The sequence below is a fragment of the Canis lupus genome, chromosome 1 (assembly GCF_048164855.1).
Source record: "Canis lupus baileyi chromosome 1, mCanLup2.hap1, whole genome shotgun sequence".
NCBI lineage: Eukaryota > Metazoa > Chordata > Mammalia > Carnivora > Canidae > Canis > Canis lupus.
In genome coordinates this window covers 12274722-12286592 of record NC_132838.1, presented here as the reverse complement: position 1 = coordinate 12286592, position 11871 = coordinate 12274722, and the positions used below count along the sequence as shown (strand labels likewise).

The 11871-nt window shown below is 37.6% G+C and overlaps 1 pseudogene; it reads right to left on the bottom strand.

Annotated features, from left to right (window-relative positions):
• Window positions 1-8531: 8531 nt before the first annotated feature.
• On the bottom strand, window positions 8532-10342 carry LOC140611985 (stress-induced-phosphoprotein 1-like; annotated as a pseudogene).
• Between the last annotated feature and the right edge of the window lie 1529 nt (window positions 10343-11871).

The following is an 11871-nucleotide window of genomic DNA, read 5'->3' as shown; positions in this document are numbered from 1 at the left end:
ATAGAACGCATTTTTGATGAGTGAATTAGTTGATAGCAAGCATTTAAAACAGTTTGACAAAAAGTACATTGGACGAAGTATGTGCTATTGTGATATTACTGATATATTCAATCTCGGACTAGATACTATTTTCCTTTAGAAGTCTTCCTAATTTACTACTCTTTCTTTACTCAACCATATACTTGCTGAATCTAATTTTGGTAGCCTTCTTCTTGTTCTTTTTATCATTACAGATTTATATTTAATCTGTTAATTTAATCAGCATTATATTGAGTACCATGAAAGGTTAAAAACATGTGGCCCATGTACCTACTATATCTGGAGCCTTCATTAATAAGATGCACATGCATTGATTTAGTTTTGGTTCTTTTCCTAATGTACACCTATAAAACTGGCAGCTGCTCTCATTCCATTTTGTAAATTCTTAGAAACACTTCAAACATTTTAAAATATATTTTGCATCAATGCATAAATCAGATTAGGAAGAAAAGTAGAAACATTAGATCTGTCTCATCTACTAAATCATAGCGAGCAGTCACTGGTTAGAGGACCACCAAGAGTAAGTATTGTGGTTGCCCTTTAAAAGCAAATAACACAGTGTCAAAAAATATTAATGTCCTAGCATTATAATTCAGGAACTCTTTAGTTTCAAGACCTCATTCTTTCTGGTATATAATTAAGCACCTTAATGGTAAATTATTCCAGAATGTATCATTAATCCTAGGCCATTATAGCAAAACTGTTGGCTGCTAGGGAACTGTTATAAATACATTCTCTGTTCTAGGTTCTTTCATACTGAAACCATACCCCATAGGGTTAATGAGGTTGCAACTAAAATAAAGTACTTTTTTTTCCCCAAGTATTCATTTAAATTCCAGTTAGTTCATATACAATGTAATATTAGCTTCAGGTATAGAATTTAGTGATTCATCACTGACATACATCACCTGGTGCTCATCACAATTAAGTGTCCTCCTTAATACTCATCACCTATTATACCGACCTTGCCACCCATCTCCCCTCTGGTAACCATTAGTTGATTCTCTACAGTTGAATTTATTGGCTTGCTTTTATTATTATTATTATTATTATTATTATTATTATTATTATTATATTTATTTATTTATTTTTATTCCCTATGATCATTTGTTTGTGTTCTAAAATTCCACATATGAGTTATATCAAATGGTATTTGGCTTTCTCTAGCTGACTTATTTTGTTTAGCATAATATACTGTAGCCCCATCCATGTCATCCCACTGACAAGATGCCATCCCTTTTTATGCCTGAGTAATATTCCAGTGTGTATAGAAACAAGTGGTTCAATTTCATTCTTTTGTGTGTTGCTGTCCAATTTTCCCAAAACCATTTGTTGAAGAGACTTTTTCTCATTGGATATTCTTTCTAGCTCCATTGAAGATTAATTTGCCATATAGTTGTGGGTTCATTTCTGGATTTTCTATTCTGTTCCATTGATCTTGCGTCTCTTTTTGTGCCAGTACCATACTATCTTGATGACTACAGCTTTGTAATATAACTCAAAGTCTGAAATTGTGATGCTTCCAGGTTTACTTTTCTTTTTCAAGGTCATTTTGGCTATTTGGGTTTTTTTGTGGTTTCACAAAAATCTTAGGATTATTTGCTCTAGCTCTGTGAAAAATGCTGGTGGTATTTTGATACGGATTGAATTAAATGTGTAGATTGGGTTTGATAGACATTTTTTTTTTAAGATTTAAAAAAAATTTTTCATGAGATACAGAGAGAGAGAGGCAGAGACTTAGGCAGAGGGAGAAGCAGGCTCCTTGCAGGAAGCCTGATGTGGGACTCGATCCAGACCTGGGATCATGCTCTGAGTCAAAGGCAGACACTCAACTGCTGAGCCACCCAGGCATCCCACAACAGACATTTTAACAATATTTGTTTTTCAATCCATGACCATGGAATGTCTTTCCATTTCTTTGTGTCATCTTCAATGTCTTTCATTAATGTTTTATGGTTTTCTGAACAAATCTTTTACCTCTTTGGTTTGATTTATTCCTAGGTATTTATTGTTTTGGTGCAATTATAAATGGGATCGACTCCTTGAATTCTCTTTCTGCTGCTTTATTATCGGTGCATAGAAATGCAACAGATTTACATATGTTGATTTGGTATACTGGGATTTTACTGAATTTATGTATCAGTTCTAGCAATTTTGGGGGGACTCATTAATTTTTTTTATATAGAATATCATGTCATCTGCAAATAGTGAAAGTTTGATTTCTTCCTTGCCAATTTGGATGCCTTTTGCTTCTTTTTGTTGTCTGATTGCTGAGGGCAGGACTTCCAGTACTATGTTAAATAACAATGATGAGAATGGACACCCTGTCTTGCTCATCAATGCAGAGGAAAAGCTCCCAGGGTTTGTTTTTTTGTTTTTAGTTTTTTTGTTTTTGTTTTTTCTCCATTGAGAATGGTATTAGCTGTAGGTCTTTTGTATATGATCTTTTTTTTTTTTTTTTTTTAATTTATGATAGTCACAGATTGAGAGAGAAAGAGAGAGAGGCAGAGACATAGGCAGAGGGAGAAGCAGGCTCCATGCACCGGGAGTCCGACGTGGGATTCGATCCCGGGTCCCCAGGATTGCGCCCTGGGCCAAAGGCAGGCGCCAAACTGCTGCGCCACCCAGGGATCCCTGTATATGATCTTTATTATGGTGAGGTATGCTTCCTCTAAGCCTATTTTCTTAAAGGTTTTTATTATGAATGGATGTCGTATCTTATTCAATGCTTTTTCTACATCTATTGAAAGATCATGTTTCTTATCCTTTATTAATGTGGTGTATCACATTGATTAATTTGTGAATATTGAACCACTCTTGCCACCAGGAATAAAAAATCCCACTTGATTTTGGTGAATGAGTCTTCCCCCACCCCCAAGATTTTAATTATTTTTTTGAGAGAGAAAGAGAGACAGAGAGAAAGAGAGAGAGAGAGAATGGATGGGAGGTAGGGACAGAGGGAGAGGGAGAGGGAAAGGCAGGGTCCCCACTGATAAGGGAGCCAGAGCAAGGCTTGATCCCAGGACCTTGGGGATCATGACTTGACCCAAAGACAGATGCTTAACCAAATAAACCACCCAGGTGCCCTCTGGTGAATGATTATTTTAATGTATTGTTGGATTTGAAATGTTATAATTATATTGAGAATTTTGCATCATTTTCATCAAGGACATTGGCTTGTAGGTTTCTTTTTTAGTGGGATCTTTGGTTTTGGTATCAGGATAATGCTTGGCTCATAGAATAAATTTGGAAGTTTTTTCTGTTTCTATTTTTTGGAATAATTTGAAAAGAGTAGGTATTTATTCTTTAAATATTTGGTAGAATCACTTGTGAAGCCATCTGGCCTAGGACTTTGTTTGTTGGGAGATTTTTTTTTTTATTACTGATTCAATTTCTTTGCTGGTTATTGGTCCATTCAGGTTTTCTATTTCTTCCTGTTTCAGTTTTGTTAGTTTTTATGTTTCTTGGAATTTATCCACTTCTTCCATGTTCTCCAGTTTGTTGGCATGTAGTTTTTCACAATATTATAATTGTTTGTATCTCTATAGTGTTGGTTGCTATTTCTCCTTTTTCATGTGTGATTTATTTGGATCCTTTATCTTTTCTTTTTGATAAATCCGGGGGTTTGTAAATTTTATTAAATTTTTTCAAAGAACCAGTTCTCAGCTTCATTGATCTTTTTAGTTTCTATGTCATTTATTTCTGCTGTAATCTTTATTATTTCCCCTCTTCTGCTGGTATTAGGCTTCATTTGTTGTTCCTTTCCTAGCTTCTTTTGGTGTAAGGTTGTTTACTTGAGATTTTTCTTGTATCTTGAGGTAGAAAGTTAAAGCTTGGTTTTCAGAGAACTATTTCCTTGTAATCAGCTATTGTGTCCTTTCAGACTCAAGTAACAAGTCCACTAGCTGTCTCTGCAAAACCTGAACTCAAGGTCAACTGACACGTTCCATCCCAGGAACAAACAAGACCCTGCATTCCTTACTGGAGATAAATAACCCAAGACCTCACCCAGTGTATGCCAGCTCTCAGAACATTCCCTGAGCCCCTTCTACTTGTTCTAAGATAACCTCCTAATGTCAGGGCCTGAATTTTGCCTCATTCTATTATTAAATCTCCACCTCAGAGTGAACATAGGATGTGTGTTAAATATATGGTTACTCAATGCACATGCTCCATATTCCTCATGAATAGTCATACATTTCCCTGCCCTTTTCATCAATATGTATGTAATCTTAACCCCTATGATTATAAAAAAAAATTCTTGTTCAATTCCTGTTTGAAGAGGCATATTTGAGGCTTACTTTCCTGTCTCCTCATCTGGGTGCTTCTCAAAATAGACTCTTTCCTTGCTGCAGACTTGATGTCTCAGTGATTGACTTTGCTGTGCATAGGGCAGAGGGACTTGGGTTCAATTACAATATCGATGGGTAGTGTCCACACACAGCACTATTTTCCAAAGCTGTAAAGTGAGCCATTGAAATTGGTCCTGCTATACACTTAGCATTGTACATAGTTGTCATTTCAGCAAATGGGTGCAAAAATACAGAAGCTGCTCAATGATTTCGAGAGCACGACTTTTAGTGCTTCTGCCATCAGAACAGTTTCTAAATTCCTTCCAATTTATTGCATATTGATGGAATACTGTTCTACTAAAAGGCAACTCCAAAATTAAGTCAGTACATATCCAGTCAAAACAGCTGAATTGGTGGGTGAGGTAATGCCTCCAACTTAAATGTACATTTTTGTAATAATTGTTTGCAACCTGTTTTAAACATAAGGACATTTGGTCAAACTATTTAAAAGCTTAGTGATATGTATAGGAGATGGAACACAGTCTTGCTTCAAAGACTATGGAATCAGATAAAAATTATAGCAAATTTTATAAGTTTCTCATAGGTCGATAATGACTGGGAAGTTGTAAGAAAAGAGGCAAAACTATAGGGAAAATAACCAGAATTTATAATGACCTTTTAAGTCAATAAAATGAAAGTTATAAAGTGCTTACTTTTTTACCTCTCCATATGGGTAACATTTTGAAAAGTTTCAAACAATATAGAGTGAGAAATCTCACTGGGGCCAGGTCCACAGAACTAGTATTAGAATATTAACAATTTATGCAGAAAAAAATATTGTCAGAAAAAGAAAAATATGCACAGGCAGCCTGGGTAATGAAAAGACAACCACTGATTCTACGGGCAGAGAGGGCAGGCTTTTAATCCCAGCTTGACCACTATATGTGTATGAAACAGATAAATTTATTTAAGTTCTTGGGGTCTTAGTGTCCTTATCACTAGAATGCTTGTGAGGGTTGAATGAAAGATATGTGTAAAAGCCTTTACCACAGTATCTGGAATAAATGATATTTTCATCAATCCAATAAGAATTTTATGGTTTACACACGCACACACTCTCTCTCACACACACACACACACACACACACACACAGAGCCATAGAGGTAATACTTGTCCTTGACCTTTCTAGATTCACCAGTGCTTCTAAAAGTAAGTAAATTTTGAATCTTACTATTTATTATAAGAATTCAAAGGTCACAGTCCCCAGGCAACCTTGATCATTGTTTGTTGCATTTAAAACAGGTATAGTGGAAATAGAAACTTTAGTTCCAAATATCACAAAACTCAAATTCAGTCGGGAAACACCTAATTCAATCAAGAATATACTTTTAAATGCATTTGATATGTTTAAATTAACCTTTGGCTTTTTAAAGCAGACATAAAAATAGAGCAGCTGAGTATGTTTTGGTATCTTTTCATATGAAATAAAGGCCATAAACCAAAATTATGTGCACTAAAATATTCAGGCCCAAAGAAAATTGTTTCTATTACTCATATGTTGACAGTTCCTTCCTAAATTTGAAGGTCACTTTTTAATTCTGTAAGAAATGGTATCATTGTCACTTGGTATCTGGTTTATGGAGCTTACTAAGCTTGTATTTTTGGTAGAATTTGTTTGTATCTGCTATAAAACTAAAATAAGTTTGTCACCATAAAATGTGGTTGAGTCAGAGTTACTCATTCTCATTTTTAATTCTCATTTTAATGGTAGGACAATGGCAAAACCAGACAGGACATATTGTTTAGAACCAACAAGCATAATCACATTTGCTTTGAGCTAGCTACCTGCCTCCTTGCCAGGTGCCCATGCTAAAGAATGCTTCCCTGGGACAGGGCCACTAGGTGCTATTTTGACACACAAAACCCATACCTAGAAAGAAACTACTTATATAAAATTAAAGGTTCTGAAATCTTGCTTTGATTCATTTGTATTGGATATAATGAAAATGTATATGTATGCATATATAACCTTATCTATACTATACTGATCACGTACTATTCTCTCATCAATATAGTGTTAGCATGAAATTAGTATTTTTAAAACAACTAGGTTTTATAATCTACTAATAATCTCACAGAGGGTAAGACAGATAGAATAACTTGGTTTTTAAAATTCTTGTTGAGAAAATAAGAGTTTGAAGCTACAGCTGTTTCAATTGCACTGTGTTTGTACATGACATTTCACTGGAAGATGTCTGAATTAATACAAAGATTATTAATGGTGCTTTTATGAATAGTCAACACAAGTTCAATTTTTATCAATGTTTTTAATCAAATAAATACCAAAACATTTCACCCAATATATGAAACAGATTTGTTATTATAGCAAAAATTCACTGATCATACTCAATTCATCTTTCTGCTATTTTCCATCTGTGACTTTTACTTAAATTTTACATTACTATGAAATCTGAGCTGTTCATTGAAACTGTACTTTATCAGATATCTGTCTTTTTAAATGAAAAAGGCAGATTTGTAATCTAAGTATTTTTTTTTCCAGTTTAGCTATTTATTTTTGCCCTAGTTAAAATTTCCTATTGAAGCATTTCTAGCTTAGTTAGATGTCCTTTGCAGGTTCCTTGTCTTTCTGATTAAGTTCACTGAAATAATTATTACAGTCTAAAATGATGAACACTAACTCCAACACGTTAGCTTCTAGAAGATAGAGACATAACTCCCACACCTAGCACTTTGCCAGGAATATAGGAGAAGCTATTTTTGAATGTTTTCATTTTTTGTATGGTAAGAGCCTTTAACATGAGATCTACCCTCTTAAATTCTTAGCATTCAATAGAGTATTGGTAATAATGTGAACGTTGTACAGAAGTCTAGAATTTATTCACCTTGCATAACAAGACTTCATGCCCATTGACTAAAGACTCCCTATAATCCCCTCCATTAGCTCAAGAATGGCAACCACCATTCTACACTCTGCTTCTATGAATTTGAATTATTTATATACCTCATATAAGTGGAATAATGCATTCTTTATTCTTCTGTGACTGACTTATTCAATATCATGTCCGAGCGGTATATCCATATGGCAGGATTCATTTTTTTTTAAGATTTTATTTATTTATTCATGAGAGACACAGAGAGAGAGGCAGAGACACAGGCAGAGGGAGAAGCAGGCTCCATGCAGGGAGCCTGACGTGGGACTCGATCCCGGGTCTCCAGAATCAGGCCCTGGGCCGAAGGCAACGCTAAACCGCTGAGCCACCCAGGTTGCCCAGGATTCATTCATTCTTTCTTTTTTTTCTTTTTCTTTCTTTTTTTAAAGCCTATATAATATTCACAAATACAATATTTATTTGCTATATATATGTAAGGGCTTTAGTGTTGTGTACATAAGTATTTACAATTTTTATATCCTCTTGATGAATTGACCTTTTATTATGTCATGATCTTTCTCCTGTTATAGGTTTTAGCCTAAAGTCCGTTTTGCTCATAAGTACCCCTTGTATTCTTTCACTAGTTTTTTGAAATATGTTTTTTTTTTTTTTTTTAGTTTTTTGAAATATGTTTACCCATCCCTTCACTTTCAGACTCTGTGTCTTCTTAAAGCTAAAGTAAGTTTCTGTATGCAACATATTATTGCATCTTTTCTATTCAGCTACTCTGTTTTGATGGGAGAATTTAGCACATTTACATTTAAAATAAGTATTGATAGCTATGAACTTACTATTTAAAATTTTGTTTTGTTTTGTTTTCTTTTTTTAATAACCATGTTCTACTGGCTTGTTTTGTTACAGAAGGGCATGTGGAGTTAACAATGTGAAGACAGTTGGAACCTGAGGTTGGAGAAGAACAGCGTGTCCTCCTCATACATGCCTACTGCCCCAAATAAAAAATCACCAACAATGGAAAAGCAGCTGAGACAGCAACTGAGGTTAGGGAAGGGAACAGGGAACCTAAGCACAGTGGAAGAGCCAATGCTTGTGCTGCTGGGAGGGCCGATAGGCAGCTGCAGTGCAAGTAACGTGAGTATGAGTCTCTGTATCTTCCACATAGGTCTATACAAATATATAGAGAGAAGTTGTTCACTTTCCCCTGCTTTCTCCTCTGCTTGACACTGCTTGCTGTCATCCCAGCCTTTCTTATCATATGAGGGTGAAGGGAAAGGAATGATGAATAAATCATCACTGAATTGCGATCAGACTAACATCCATCAGCTTCTGGATGTGTGTTATTACATGGTTCTTTAAGTGTTTGCTGAACATCTGAGGGTCCTTCTGCATCTGCTCCAGGATCAGCTGCATGGCTGGGTCACTTATCTGCTGCACCCCAGGGTCAGCCATGGCCTGTCACTTCATGTCTTCAGGGCTGTGGTGGCGTTTGTACTGGGCCATCATACAGTTTTGGTAAACATCTGCAGCCTCCTTACAGTTGGAGTCCAGATCTAACATCTTGTGGTAGCCGTCCATAGCTTTTCCTCCATCACTTCCAGGGCAGCTGCTTTCCATGTGTACCCACTGATGAAGACAGGCTCTAGCTGGATACATTCCTCACAGTTCTTGAATGCCAGCTGAAACCCCAGGAGTCTGGGGTAGCAGGCAGCTCAATTGCCGCACAATTTGGCCTCTTCTGGATTCCATTTGATGACTTCTGTATAATGCTTCATGGCCTGGGGATAGTCCCATTCTGAAAACATTCATTGCCTTTGTTCTTCACCTGCAAGGCCAGGTCCGGGTTTATATAAGCCAGCCACTCTTGCTCGTTCAGAATTTCTCTGCCTATTGGCATTTCTTGAGCATAGCTGGGGTTCAGTGCTCTGTCAAAGACTTGTTATGGAAATGGATGGCATCCTTGTACTTTTCTTCTTTGAAGTAAGAGTTGCCAATTTGAGCATAAGGTTTGGCAATCTGTTTATAGTCTTCCTGGTTTTTTGCCCTACTTCGATGGTCTTCTCACAAAGCTCCCAGCATTTACTGTAGTCGCCCCTCTAGAAGTACACAGCTTTTTTTTTTAAAGGATTTATTTATTTATGAAAGACACAGAGAGAGAGAAAGAGAGGCAGAGACACAGGCAGACAGAGAAGCAGGCTCCATGCTGGGAACCCGATGCAGGACTCGATCCCAAGACTCCAGGATCATGCCCTGGGCCAAAGGCAGGCGCCAAACCGCTGAGCCACCCAGGGATCCCAAGTACACAGCTTCTTGATTGGTCATGTAAGTCATGTTGATCTGGTCCAGGTCCTCGGCTCTGTCATAGTGCTTTAGACTGTGTCAAAGTCTTTCTTCTTGTAGGCCTCATTCCCCAACCTTTTCTCTTTCAGCATATGCTTCTTATTCTCTAGAATATCTTGTTCCATTGGCTCTGGCTTGGTGTCCTTTATGGGAGGAGGAGTTGGGGGGGGTGTTCCAACTTCCTTCTCCTCATTCATATTATTGAGATTGACTCCTAGCAGGACTCTGAGAGTAGTCATGATCTGGGGATCCTGATGCTTCATCCCTAAGTTGGATGGTTTGTTTCATAGCTGCTCTATCAGCTCCTGGTAGGTACAAACAGCATCCTTGTCCTGGATGACTCTCCAATTTCTGGTACAGATTAGGCATGTCGAAAAGGTTCATGAATTTCTGCTCTGCCAACCGGGCCTCCATATTCTGTAGGCTCTCTTTGAGCTGAGGATTATTTACTTCATGTTTTTAACCCTCTTCCTAGGTTTGCTTGGCTTCTTCAAATCACTTTAAGAACTTAACGGCTGCGGCCTTCTGCCAATAGCCCCAATAGCCCTTGCCTCAGTGAGGTTTTAAGTCAACAGTTTTGCAGCCATCCTTGTAAGCCTTCTGGTAGTCCCCTTTCTTGGCATAGGCTGCTGAGTGATTGCTATAGAGCACGTGGTCTGGGGATCTAACTTAATGGCTTCAGAGTAGCACTGCAGTGCATCATGGATGTTGCCTGCCCTCAGGGTCTTATTGCCTTTCTCTTTTAGCTCATTTACCTGCTCCATAGCTTGGCTGGAACTCTGTTGAATTGATTCAGTCAGCTCCACATTCCCAACCCCAAAAATTTGTTTTCTGTTTTGCAGTACTTTTTTTCCTTCTCTTTCTTGCTCTCTTCCTTTATGATGTGATGATTTTCTACAGTACTGTGCTTTGATTCCTTCATCTTTTGTGTATCTACTATAGGTTTTTCCATTGTGGTTTTGAGGCTTACATAAAACATAGTTTATAACAGTCTATTTAAATTAATAAGTTGATCTTCAAGGCAAACAACAACAACAACAACAACAAACAGAAAACCCTGGTTCTTCAATTTCATTGACTTTCTGTTGCTTTCTGCACATTAGAAAAAATAGACATATTTCTGAATCTTAACAGACTGGTCTGTCATAGGAGATGAACCTTACTGGCCAGCTCGAGTTCCTGGTTGTCTCTCAAATGTTTATGATTGTCCAAGCCTCTCTACTTGTTTTTAGTCGTTCCAGTAGTTGAGGGTGCACCAGGACCCATTAGAGTCCCAAAACATAGCCATTCAGTACCTAGGTGTAGACTCACCAGAAGCTAGACCCTTAAGCAGCAGCTGGGAAAGCACCATCCAGAGACAAACAGAGATGATGTTTTTGTCTGCCACATGATTTCGGTGACTGTCTTTTAAGTGGCAATTATAAAAGTTAGGCCACAGGGGTGTGTAATAGCTCCTTTCAGGAAGATATTGGCAATTTGGTTTATTATTAGAGCAAGCAAGAAAGAGAAGCCCAGGGAGGTGCCAACCAGCTCCCCCGAGTTCCAATAGGATGATGGGGGGCCTCATGGCCAGTCCTTAAATGCATGCTAATTAGAAACCAGGCCGTCAGGTAGTTTATAAAGTGTACAGTCAATATCCTTTCAATTTTGCCTGCTTCCCTTGCCCTGAGTCTAGGGGATAGCCAAGGTTAATCCTTACATACTCTGAAGAACCTGCTTCTTTGGTTGCTATAGTCCTATAGGTCCCCTGGATGCAAACCCAATTGGTTTTCAGGCTAGGTGGGATATTTGAGGGGAGAAAGGCAGTCTTAAAACTTGAGGTGCTAGAAGTACAGTTCAAACTCTTTAATTCCTTAGGGAGAAGCTGGAATTTGAGCATTCAATCCTGATTGTATGGCTCTACGCCATGGTTGGTGTTTATGGCACAAGTATGAGTCCGTTTTTCCTATCCTTTTAGGTGTGGCTATTTTCTCATTTACCTGATGTGAAGGAGTCACTCAGCTAGTCTCTAGATTTCTCCCAGTGAATTGCTCTGTGTGTAGGTGTGCATTTGGGGCATCTGTGGGAGGAGGTTAGCTCAGGAATGTCTTAGGTAGCCATCTTGGTGTCTCTCCTAAGGTGTGGGCCTCACTGAGATTTGATTTGCATTACCACTGATGGTTACTGACATTGAGCATAACTGACATACCTGTTGACCATTTGCATCCTTTTTTCTTTTTGCAAAATGTCTACTCAAATCTGTAACCCATTTTCTAAACAGATTATTAGCTCTTTTGCTATTAAGTTCCTTTTA